Genomic DNA, 13,508 nt, shown 5'->3' on the forward strand with positions numbered 1-13,508 from the left:
ACACATCCCTAACCACAAGCCTAACCCTAATTCCAACGCTAACCCTAATTCCAACCCTAACCCTAATTCTAACCCTAATTCTAATTCTAACCCTAATTCTAACCCTAACCCTAATTCCAACCCTAACCCTAATTCAACCCTAACCCTCTTTCCAACCCTAACCCTCATTCCAACCCTAACCCTCTTTCCAACCCTAACCCTCTTTCCAATCCTAACCCTAACCCTCTTTCCAACCCTAACCCTCTTTCCAACCCTAACCCTAACCCTCTTTCCAACCCTAACCCTCTTTCCAACCCTAACCCTCTTTCCAACCCTAACCCTCTTTCCAACCCTAACCCGCTTTCCAACCCTAACCCTAACCCTCTTTCCAACCCTAACCCTCTTTCCAACCCTAACCCTAACCCTCTTTTCAACCCTAACCCTCTTTTCAACCCTAACCCTCTTTTCAACCCTAACCCTCTTTTCAACCCTAACCCTAACCCTCTTTTCAACCCTAACCCTCTTTTCAACCCTAACCCTCTTTTCAACCCTAACCCTAACCCTAATGGAAAAATAAAAATAAAAATATTTTCTTTATTTTATTAGTTGTGCCTACCTATGTGGGTGATAATCGGGGGGTTTATTTACTTTTTCTTTCATTTTGATCACTGTGAGAGTGATCAAAATGAAAGAATGGAATCTGCAGCCGGCAGATTCGGGCGGGCGCACTGCGCATGCGCCCGCCATTTTCTAAGATGGCGGCGCCCATGAACCGGACCCGCCGGACACCGGGAGCGACAGGGGGACTTAGCAGGTGCCGGGGGAGGTGAGAGGGGGTGAGGGGGTTATCGGAATCTGGCGGGGAGCAGAGGGAATGGGAGGGGGGCAGATGATGACAGCGGCGGCAGATCACCGCTGTCATTCAGTGGCAGGGGGGCGATCGCCGGTGTGGGGGGGTGGAATCGGTGTCTCCAGCCATGTCTGATGCTACAGCAGCATCGGCCATGGCTGGATTGTAATATTTCATCATTTTTCATTGATGAAATATTACTATCACTCTGATTGGCTGTTTCACTTTTAACAGCCAATCAGAGCGATCGTAGCCACGTGGGGGCGAAGCCACGCCCCCTGTGGCGAAGAACAAAGCCCCCTGTATCTGCGGGTCAGGTGACCTTTCAGTGACCTAGGTCACCTGACCCGCAGGGGGGCTTTAAAGTCATGACGCCACATAGGCGTCATGGGTCGTTCTGGCACGACTTTTCATGACGCCTACGTGGCATCAAAGGTCGTGAAGGGGTTAAAGAAGACAGGGGGTTTAGCTACATGTCTCACTACATACCGTGTATGAGGACATTATAATTGGCATGTGTCATAAAGGCGATATAAAAAAATTCTATTAGATAAATATACGCTATTTATATAACCATCAGGTGCAAAGCCTGCAGAGATACGCAAACGTCACTATTTACCAGTAATTTTCCTGAGTTTAATGTTGCCGTGTGTAATAAAGTTGATGGCTAAAAAAAAATTACTCACACATTGCTAGATACAGGGAACTTGTACAGAACACCTCTATGAGGGTACTTATGAAAAATAAAGCCAGGAAAAAAAGTTTTCATGACGCATTCGATATGATAAGGGTGACGTTAAGAAATTGGGATGTGGATGTCATGGTGCCAGCCAAGGACGTGTGACACATCAGAAGGTGACTTTATCTTGTTCTATCTTCCTGTCAAAATTTGGTCTGCATGCTACACCACTGTTGAACCCAGAAAGTGCGATAATGTTGTGGGTTGTATGGCAGACAAAGGTTCCAGTGTCTTTTCAAGCAGCACCACCAAATCTTCCTCATGGGCCAGTCTCAGTAGCCAAGAGGTTGGGCTTCACAATCCTCAACCTGGTCCTCCTTCCTAAACCCATCAAGAGTCCCAGGAGACATATAACCCCAACGCTGGCCACTCCAAGGAACTGTTTACGTTCCCATGTAATTATTCTGGACTCTCACAGTGCACCATTAAAGAGGGTCATGAAGAGGTGGAGTGCAGTGATGCACAAACATTTAAGCACCCACGGCCAGAAGAATTCACTTTCGGGAAAGTCAATTCATGCCTGAAGAGGTGGAGGATAATCATGAAGCACAGTTGCCATCAAGTCAGCCTAAACTCAGAAGGAGGATCAAATTGATAAATTGGAAGATAACTTTGTCGATGATGAGGCTACTGATCCCACCTGGCATGGTGGCACGCATAGCAAGCACAGCAGAGAGATGGATCCGTAGCACGAAAACAGGCAAGAAGAGGTAGTGGTTTGACAAGAGGGAGAACTCGGTCAACTGTTCCGCAGAACCCCCACTCGGCTAGATAGCAGGCCAAGGGTGTGTAGTTCCCCTTTATACAAAAGACTGACTGGCACTTCCAAGCTGTGAACAGGCGCATGCTAGAAGCAGATATCTCCATATACAATAAACAAAAAAGTTTCACTCTGTAGTGCTAAAGCATGTCAATATGAAATATGAATAGCAATACTGCTTCTGGATCTTAGGGAGGTATTCACACTAGCCATACGCAGCACACAGTAGGTGGGCGGAATGCGTGGGTACAAAATCTGTGTCTGAGGGTGAAACCATTGGCCCTTCCCCTGTGTTACATCCTTCCCAAGCTGCTGTCCAGGAAGCAGACGCTGACGCCTTCTGCACACAACCTGCAGTTTTACAGACAAAACAGTCAGCAACCACGTTCAGTTCATTGTCCCAGCGCAGCATTCAGTTGTCCCTTTGTCAGCATATATGTATATCTCTTGCCAAATTGTTTTAGTTATATAGGGCATATATATTTGTTAGCACTTTACATTATCCGATGCTGGACAAAGACCACTGCTGGCTTTTCCAGGCTCCTAAATGAGACTTGTCTCTCTTTATTAAACTGTAGCTTCCCTAACATTTAATATTTTTGGTGTCTGGTAGAATCCAATTTACTGACATTGATCATATAACTCCACCAACTCCTGTATTATATTCACCTTACAGTGGCTTCACCCGCTATGACAGTGGTCCTATTGGGATCCGGTGGCCAAAATGAACTGTGGAGCTCACAAAACTCAGGTTTCAAAACACCTGCTTGCCCTCTGAAAATGTGAAGCAAGGTCTGCATAATGATGTGGTGGTGGCGGGTGAAGCCCAAAGTTCAACTGTGCATGTTTTAGTTGGCATTGTAAAGTGATGGGGAATATGTATACCACCAACTAGCTAACAATTTGGAATGAGGAAGGGATTTCCCAAATATTGGAGTGAGAGCTCTCCAAATGTATGATACAGGGCCATCTGTGGGCCCTTTCCAAACTCAGGTTTCACGGCACCTGCTGGCCCGCTGAAAATGTGAAGCAAGGGCTGCATAATGAGATTCCACTATCTGGCTATCTATTTGTAATGAGGGAGAGGCCTCCTAATGTAAATGTAGGAGTGAGAGCCCTCACAAATATAAAAGGAAAACCTAAAGCCAAAACGCTCTGTGTGAACATATGCTAAAGGGGAGAGATTTTTTTTTATTTATTTTTATTTCCAGTTATATACATATACTGTAATTATGATGGAAAAAATGTTTCATAGCATTTATCCCTTTAAAAAAAAATTAGGTTTGGTAAGTCTTTTTATAAATTCGTAAAACAAGCTCAATAGTCTGACAACATTATTCCCAGATTACATATGAGTCTGAAAGGTATGCAGGCATCTTTTCCAGGCTGTTCCCATTTAGTTTTAGTGCTTTCCCATCCATTTAAGCTTTTTTCTCAGGCCTTCAGACCTGTTTGTTGGGTCCAGTCAATATAGACCTTCATCAGTTACTACAGTGTGGAAAAAAATAAAGAAAGAAACAAAAATAAAGTATGCACAAAAATCACGTAGAATGCAATTCGGTCGTGGATATATACAATATTATACAAGAAATACTACAACAGAGACCAAAAAATATATCTTGGGTGCTCAGATTGAAGGAAAAAAGGATAAGACACATCGTGCTAGTATGTTTGAAAGTAGCTTGAAGGAGGGCGCTTTTTATGTTATTCACTGATAACGCCTAAAAAGAAGTGATTGGCGCTGTTAAAGTGTATACATAAGGTCAATTAGGTGGTGCTACAGAATGGTATATACCAGTAATCAAATGGTCAGAATGCTTCTGTAACGCAGGATAATCTGTAAGGTAAACGTCATGTAGGATGACATAAGACAGCGGTAAAGTATGCTGTATATCAAAGTTGTGAGTGTCGCTATAAATGGCAAGATAGTTACCTTAATAGTTGAAAATATGAGCGCAGCCTGGTCCTCCTGGAAGGATCCAGGCTGGAGGAAATAGACCAACCCCACTACCTTCCTGCAGTCCATTTCAAAAATAAAAGCTCATACTGGGTTCTCCTGAACAAGTTCCTTGGTCAAAAATAACTTGACCAGGTTCAAGCTTACTTTTATTCTGCATTGTGACTCACAGGCATCCTGCTGTGAGAACAAGGCTCTCCAGCGGATCTAATATACTTCTGAGCGCATCCTGGGGGTCACATAGCGAACCTCGCATATGACTCCGGTCACTGTTTCACATACCCCCCTCTGTTCAAACTTGTGGGGTTGAACATTTGTCACCATACACGTGGCCTGTGACAGGGTATCCGCATTTCCCTGTGATTTCCCCACCCAATGTTCCACTGAGAAACTGAAGTTTTGGAGGGACTGGAACCATCTAGTGACTTGGGCATTCCTCTCTTTGGCATTTCTCATCCAGATGAGGGGTGAATGGTCTGTTACCAAATGAAACTGACGCCCAAGCAGATAGTAGCATAGGGACTCCAAGGCCCATTTAATCACCAACCACTCCTCCACTATGCTATAATTTTTATCTGCCAGGGTCAGTTTCAGGCTCAAGTAATTGACTGGATGCTCATTCCAGTTCACCTCTTGCGACAGCACCGCTCCTAGGCCAACCTCCGAGGCATCAGTTTGCACAATAAAGGTTTTCTTGAAGTCGGGGCTGATGAGGACCGACTATCCACACAACGCCGACTTCAGTGACTGGAATGCTTCCTCTGCTTGAGGATTCCATCGGATCATCACTGTCTTCATACCTTGTAATAGGACCATTAGGGGCGCTGATTTCCAAGCAAAATTGGGTATAAACCGGCGGTAGTACCCAATGATGCCAAGAAATACTCTCACCTGTTTTGTACTTAAGGGCTGGGGCCAGTTTTGAATGGCCTCAACCTTGCTTAATTGGGGCTTTATAACCCCGCGGCCGATCACATAACCTAAGTACCGGGCCTCTGTGAGTCCTATCTCACATTTCTTTGGGTTTGATGTAAACCCTGCGATTCTGAGAGACTCCAGTACTGCTTGTACCTGGGACAGATGGGTATCCCAGTCGGTACTAAAGATGACTATGTCATCCAAATAGGCCGACGCATTATCCCGATGAGGCGCTAACACAATGTCCATCAGCCTCTGGAATGTGGCCGGAGCCCCATGTAACCCAAAAGGCAAGACGACATACTGATAGAGACCCTCTGGGATTATAAAAGCGGTCTTTTCTTTCACTGACTCTGTTAAGGGGACCTGCCAGTAACCTTTTGTGAGATGTAGCATGGTGAAGTACTGGGCTCAATTAGCTCGTCCACCCGTGGCATGGGATAGAGGTCAAATTTTGACACCTCATTTAACCTTCTGAAGTCATTACAGAAGCGTAATGATCTGTCCGGTTTTGGAATTAGGACAATGGGACTGGCCCACTCACTTCGGGACTCCTCAATGATTCCCAACTTAAGCATTTGGTTCACCTTGGCTGGGATGGCTTGTCTTCGGGCTTCTGGCACTCTGTACGATTTCATCTGTACCCTTACCTGGGGCTCAGTGACAATGTCATGTTTTATCACAGAGGTCTATCCTGGCTGCTCTGAAAATACATCTGTATTCTGCTGTACCAGGGCCCGAGCCTCCCGATGCTGCTGTATGGTGAGAGCATCATTTCTTTAAACCTGACTCCCTGCTGTGTCCTTGGCCAATGCCAGAGGGACCCCCGTTGGTAAGATCGGAGTTGCCTCCGTGACCAAACATTCCCTACAGGCCTTTAGCAGGTTTACATGGTACAGTTGCTCGGGTTTCCTTTTTCCAGGTTGGCACACTTTATAATTCACTTCCCCCACCTTCCCCCGTACCTCATAAGGCCCTTGCCACTTGGTCATGAGCTTACTCTCTGGGGTGGGTACTAGTACGAACACCCAGTCTCCTTCTTTAAAGGTCCTGACCGTGGCCCTTTTATTATACGTGTGGCTCTGAGCGACCTGGGCCTCCAACAGATGCTCCTTTACTATGGGCCGCACGGCCACAATCCGATTCTGCATAGTTGCCACATACTCGACACTCTTATGTGAAGTAGGCTCTTGTTCCCACATCTCTTTGGCCACATACAGCAGTTCCCTTGGGTGCCTGCCATACAGTAGCTCAAATGGGGAGAACCCCGTGGACGCCTGCGGTACTTCGCAGATGGCAAACATTAGATAGGGCAGTAACATGTCCCAATCCCTCCCACTCCCACACTGTGCCTTGTACGCCTCTCCAGGTCTCCGTCTAACCATTAGACAACAGGTTGGTGGGCAAAGCTAAAAATTAGACTCATCAGAGAAGATTACCTTACTCCAGTCCTCTATGGTCCAATCCTTATGGTCTTTGCAAACTACAGCCTAGCTCTCCTTTGCTTCTCTTTTATGAAAGGCTTTTTTCTAGCTTTACATGACTTAAGCCCTGCCCCTAGGAGCCTGTTACGAACTGTTCTTGCCATGCACTTCACCCCAGCTGCCATTTGCCATTCCTTTTGCATGTCACTTGATGTCATTCTGTGGTTGCTGAGTGATATTCGAATAAGATGACGGTCATCCTGGTGAGTTGAGAATTGCTTTCACCCTCTGCTGGTCTGTAGCCTTGTTGTCCCCAATGTCTGCTGCTTGAACTTGTAATGGACTGCCGAAATTTTAAGGATGGAGGCAACATGACACTCACTGTATCCCTCTGCTAGTAAAACCAGAATTGAGCCCTTCTTTTCCTCACTCAAGACTTTTCTTTTCAACTTCTTTGGCATGGTTGTTATTTTTTCAGGAGGCGTGGCCTGGGCTCTAAGTATGTAGGCAGCAAGAGCTCTAAGCTCCCACAGTCACATTCTAAAGCTACAAAATAAGCGTGCATAGAGTTAACCAAAATAACCTTGCTGGACCCTATTTTATTTATGAAGTTTGGGTGCCCATTTTTAGACAAAAAGCAGGACTCAACTGAAGTTATTTCCCTTAAAAACAAATTAACGGATCTGGAGGACCGAAGCAGGAGAAATAATTTAAAAATACGAGGTATTCCTGAGTCGGTCTACCAGGCAGATCTTTCAGATTACACTAAAAATTTATTCAAAAAATTATCGCCAAAATTGACAGAATTAGAAGTAAATATTGATCGTATACACCGCCTCCCATGTCCAAAAGGGGTCCCACAGGAAAAGCCTAGGGACACTATCCTCAGAGTCCATTTTGGTTAGCGCTGCAGCCTTGCAGCGCTGGAGTCCTGGGTTCGAATCCCACCTAGGACAACATCTGCAAGGAGTTTGTATGTTCTCCCCGTGTTTGCGTGGGTTTCCTCCGGGCACTCCGGTTTCCTCCCACACTCCAAAGACATACTGATAGGGAATTTAGATTGTGAGCCCCATCGGGGACAGTGATGAAAATGTGTGCAAAACTGTAAAGCGCTGCGGAATATGTTAGCGCTATATAAAAATAAAGATTATTATTATTATTAAACAAAGGAGAAGGTTCTAAAATCTCTGAGAGAGGTTCACCTCCAGAGCCATATAAAGATTTAAAGATTTTACAAGGCTTCTCCAAAGAGACAATGGATGCAAGAAGGTCCTTCAGAGATTTGACCTCTAAACTTAGAGAGCTCAGAGTGTCATATAGATGGGGTTTCCCTACCAAGCTATTAGTCTGGTATAATGACAAAAACTTCCCCATCTACACTCCACACGAGGGTCAGAAGTTCCTTAAATTTCTGATGGATGACCCAGCATTTAGGGATAGGGATTAGGACTGATTTTTATCTTATGTTCGAATTTACATGGTGTATACTATTAATTTCCTTTTCATGAATATCTTATGACCCGTATTTACGGTTTATTGATGTCACTGTGGGAACTTGCCACTTAATTTTTTCTCACTTTTTCCCCCACACTAAGGTGAGACACCAACCGGTTTGGAGTCCTCCTGGAGAATGCTCAAGTTCCTAATTTTTTTTTCTCTATTTCACTGTTTTGTTTGTTTCCATTTTTCTGTTTTGATATCGCACTCTAACGATGAAAATCTTATCATACAATGTTAGGGGGCTCAACAGTCTGAATAAGAGGTATGCGGTATGGAAGGAGATCAACCGAACCCGTGCCGAATTGGTATGCCTCCAGGAGGTTAAACTGGCCTCCGATCAACACCCGATCTTCCAGCACAACAACTTTCCACACATGTACAAGTCACTGTCCACAAAGAAAAAGGCTGGGGTCATTACACTGGTAGGTGGCACCGTTCCTTTTCTACTCATCAAAGAAATACCAGACCCCTTGGGCAGGTTTCATATACTCATATGCTTACTCCATGACAGGCCATGCACAACAGTGAATGTATACGCACCTAACAAGGGACACATTCATTTCTTGAACAAGCTAATCAAAAAAATAGACAAAGTAAAAACAGGTGATCTGATCTTACTAGGCGATTTTAATATTGTCCCAGATAGTAGCATGGATTCATCCTCATTAGTTCCCCACAAGGTTCCAGCTTTGAAAAACTGGTTAATTCAAAATGAGCTTTATGATGCTTTTTGTTGCTTGAACACATCGTCTCGTGAGTATTCTCACTTTTCAGATGTACATAAGACAGCATCTAGAATCGATCTACTACTTACTAATATATTTACTTTAACCAAAATTAAAGATATATGGTTCATGCAAAAGACCATCTTGGATCATACCCCGGTTCTCGCTGAGTTCCTCGTGGGTCCTCCGTCTGACAAGCCATTCCGCTGGAGACTTAACCCAGTCTTGTTATTTATACCAGAGTACAAGCAAGAGATAAAAAACGTTCTCTTAAACTACTTCAAGGAAAATCTGGTGAAGTAGATCAGTTCACGGTCTGGAATGCCCATAAGGCGGTCCTGAGGGGATGCCTTATGCAGAAGAAGAGAAATAGGGAAAAAATTACAAACCTACAGGCCCAAATTAATGATCTAGAAAAAAAACAAACCAACTTGAAAGTTCTTTCCCAAACCATCCAGGCTGAGATTTTGAGACTCAGACAGAGTCTGAGATCTGAAATCTACCAGGAATATGATGCAGCCATCAAAGCATCTAGGTATAAATTGTATACATCTCTCAACAAGCCTACCAAGTTTATGATGAAGAAATTAAAAAGAGAAACAATCTTAATTATCCTTTTTTTGATTCTATCTCCCTCGGGTGATCCCAAAATTCACCCTAGGGACATTGTCAACTCGTTTGCAGATTTCTTTAAAAATCTTTATAACCTGAAAGATGACCCCCAAACACTGGTGGTTAACTCGAATTTTGTGGATTCTTTTCTACAGAGTATTGATTTACCAAGAGTTGATGAGCTGAACTTGAATTATGTCAGTAGCCCTTTTACATATAGTGAAATAGTTGACGTTATCAAGAAACTGCAGTCCCAAAAATCACCAGGGCCGGATGGCTTCTCTGGGGAATACTATAAATCCTTTTAAAAAATTCTGGCTCCACAGTTGGCTTCCGTCTTTGGTCTGGCATCCTCTCGGGGTTCCTTCCCAAAGGAGATGTTAGAGGCAACAATTGTCATGATTCCAAAGGAGGGGGGAGACCCCGAGAGGATACAGAAATATAGGCCAATCTCGCTCATAAACAGTGACATTAAAATCTACTCAAAGATCATCGCAAACCGACTGAAAAACATCCTTCCACGTCTGTTGGTGGATGATCAAATAGGGTTCACAGAGGGCCGCCAGGCATCAGATGGGACTAGAAGGGTGTTGAACCTGATAAATTTATCGAGAACCGAAACTGCTTTTCTGGCACTGGATGCCGAGAAGGCTTTCGATAGACTAAACTGGCTATATTTAAAAACAACTCTTGCTAGATTTGTCTTTGACGAGAAGTTTCCATCATCAGTCTTCGCACCCAATATACTCGGGTCCTAGTGCCAGGATCTATGCAAACAACTTCCTTTCTGACTCGTTCGACATTACTAATGGCACAAGACAGGGGTGCCCCCTGTCTCCCCTTCTATTTGTGCTTGCCATAGAGCCCCTAGCCGAAAAAATTACATTAAACAATGATATTAAAGGCTTTGAACTGCCATCACAAAATTTTAAGATTGGGTTATTCGCAGATGATCTCTTCCTCACACTTCTTGATCCCGCAAATTTCATTAAACCCCTTTCAGATGAACTAGAAAAATTCTCTAGAGCATCCTATTTTAAGATAAACCCACACAAATCCAAATTTATAACTCTAAACATGAAACAATCCGAAATTAGCGAAATAAAGACTCAAACCCAGTTCATTTGGGAGGAAAAAGAGATTGTCTATCTAGGGATTAGAATAGCAGGATCAATCCTAGCCACAGTTAGGGCCAATTTAGACAGCATTATAAAGACTATTACAGGCAATCTATCCTTTTTAGCTCAGTTAGAGACTTCCATTTTTGGGAAGATACTGGCAGTCAAAGCCTTTATCCTTCCCAAAATTTTATACATATTTAGGACTTTGACAGTTAGCTTTCCACGCCAATCCATTGATAAAATTCAAGAGCTCATCCGACTATTTATTTGGAAAGGTAAGAAAGCAAGAATATCTGCAGACTTAGGCTGGTTTCACACTTACGTTTTTTTGCGCTGCTTTTTAGCGCAAAAAAAGCATACGTTTTTTTCCCCTATACTTTAACATGGGTGCGCATATGTGCGCATACATATGCGCATGTACGTGTTTGTATGCGCATGCGTTTTTTGCAGTATGCACGTATGTGCAAAAAAGCATGCTTTTTAAAAAAAATGCACCAAAACCCGCAAAATAACGCACACAAATGCATGATGCATTTTTTTCATGCGCTTGTGTGCGCAAAAAACGCGCAGCAAAAAAACGCAAGTGTGAAAGTAGCCTTTATAAAAATAAAAAACATGGGGGCACAGGACTGCCCGACATATACGCTTATTATCAGGCCTCACTTATTAAACAGAGCTGGCACTGGTTTATGGAAAACATGACACATCCGGCTTGGTATGGCTTGGAGAGAGATGCTAGTGATAGAGGTTCCACGTGAAAGCTTTTCTTTTACTTCCTTCTGCAAAAGCACAGTGCGAACTCATCGCATCCTATATTTCGGTCGATAATCTCAGCCTGGAGGGAACTCATTAAGCTGACTAAAAATATCAAAAAAGCAGAGCAAATCTTAAAACTACCCCTATCTTCATTTGCACTGATGGATGATCTCCCGATGCCGGAGGTATGGGGGAAATCTGGAATCAAAAAGGTGGGGGATGTTTTTAGTGGAGTGGAGTTCTTGAAATTCAGTCAGATCAAGGCTAAATATAATCTACCATCATCTGAGCTGGTCTTTTCCACCATGTTGAAAGACAGAATTTTGAAAATCATATAAGGGAAAACATTAAATTATGAAATGCTAACTTCATTGTTGTGCAACCTTAAAAATAAAAACAACTGGAGTCTGCGTAATTTGTATAGATCTGTCGTCAAGGACCTAACGAGCCACAAAAACATACATGAAGAGATGGGAGTCCGATTTAGGTGCTGATATCCGTCTCGAGAACTGGAACGATGCCATCAAATTCACTTACAATTCCAACATATCAATGGGTCTTCACGAGGGTTATTTTAAACTGTTAAATAGGTGGTACTATACCCTGAAAAGGTTATCACATTTTAACACAGAATTATCTTCCTTGTGCTGGAGAGGCTGTGGACATCAAGGGAACCTCTACTATATATTTTGGGGTTGTTCAAAGATCAAAAACCTCTGGTTCCAGGTCACACAGCACATTAACCTCATTGCTAAGGACTTCACAATTACGCCTGAAAGAGCACTTCTTTCATTAGACATGGAACAGTTTGATGATTCGGTAAGATACATTATCATACACACCCTCTTAGTGACTAAGACCATGTTAGCACAATGGTGGAATAAAGTCAAGGTTCCTAAGTTTTCTGACATACTTGATAAAATAGGCCAACATAGTGACTTAGAACTCAGATTTGCGATTAACAACAATCACATCCACAAATTTACAAAAAAATGGAAGACTTGGAACAACAAATTTCATATCAAATAGACCTATTAAGAGGTATTATATTTTGTAGTACCGGGATGTTGTATCTCCTTCCAAGAATGTTACCCCATAATAAGGATTGGTGATTTTCTTTTCCTTTTTATGTTGTTATTTTCTATATGCTATTTAATGCCTATTTGTGGGTTCTCTAGTTTTAAATTTTTTCCGTACCTGTACAAGGTTCTTTACTTCCCATTCCCTTTCCTCCCTTCCTACCTTCCTTCCCTTACCCTGTTTAATTACTGAAAACCAATAAAATTATTTGAAAAGAAAAAGTTATTTTTTCATTCCTATTACTGGGATATTACTAGCACTTGTTTTGCCATCCAGCTTGTCCTATTGCAAGAGGATTGTGAACACCACAGCAGGGCTTTTATACTTTCCTTCGTTAAATAAGATTTGGTTCAGGTGATCACCTAATCAGAAGCACATTAAGTAGATTGAGGAGTACTCTGGTTGGAATTCAACTGATACTGGAATGGAATGGCTGTCAGACATGTAGAGAAGCTGATTTTTATAAAATTGTGCAGTGGTCTCTTATTTTTTGCCAGAGCTGTACATACTTCACACAGTTTTCATTGTTTTACACATCCCGCTAGCAATAAACGTCAAGCAACACACAACTTATTTTTTTTATTAGCACCTGTTCATACTACACACTAAGTTTATACACATTACTCCTCTCGTCATTAGTACCAGTCACAATACACAACTGCCACATTTTATTTTTCTGTTTAACCACACACACTTTTACTGCATTATTACGACTCACTGAATTTTCAGTTTATTATTATTCTTTGTCCTCAGTACTTAACACACACCTTTATCATGAGTCCCATTTTTTAATTTAAACTTTTCAAACCACCGTTCCTCCCATTAGTCGATATCTAATGATATACTTATCTCCATTATTTTAGTAGTCCACTAGTTATGCTATGCGATCCTTATTATCTCCTCCTTGTGTCCTTGAGCTCCTGCGCGTTGTGTCTGCCGTCAGCACTTCGATGAGTGGTCCACTTGGACTCCTGCGCATGCACTGTCACCCTCATGATGCGCCTGTGCGTGCATTCCACCAGAACGCAAGCCGAATCAGCCTCCACACGGCGCCGGACATACATCTTGCATGCGCCACTTACGGACA

Source organism: Dendrobates tinctorius, unplaced genomic scaffold, assembly GCF_039654945.1.
Source record: "Dendrobates tinctorius isolate UK_male_01 unplaced genomic scaffold, ASM3965494v1 ptg000030l, whole genome shotgun sequence".
In the NCBI taxonomy this organism is placed as follows: Eukaryota; Metazoa; Chordata; class Amphibia; order Anura; family Dendrobatidae; genus Dendrobates; species Dendrobates tinctorius.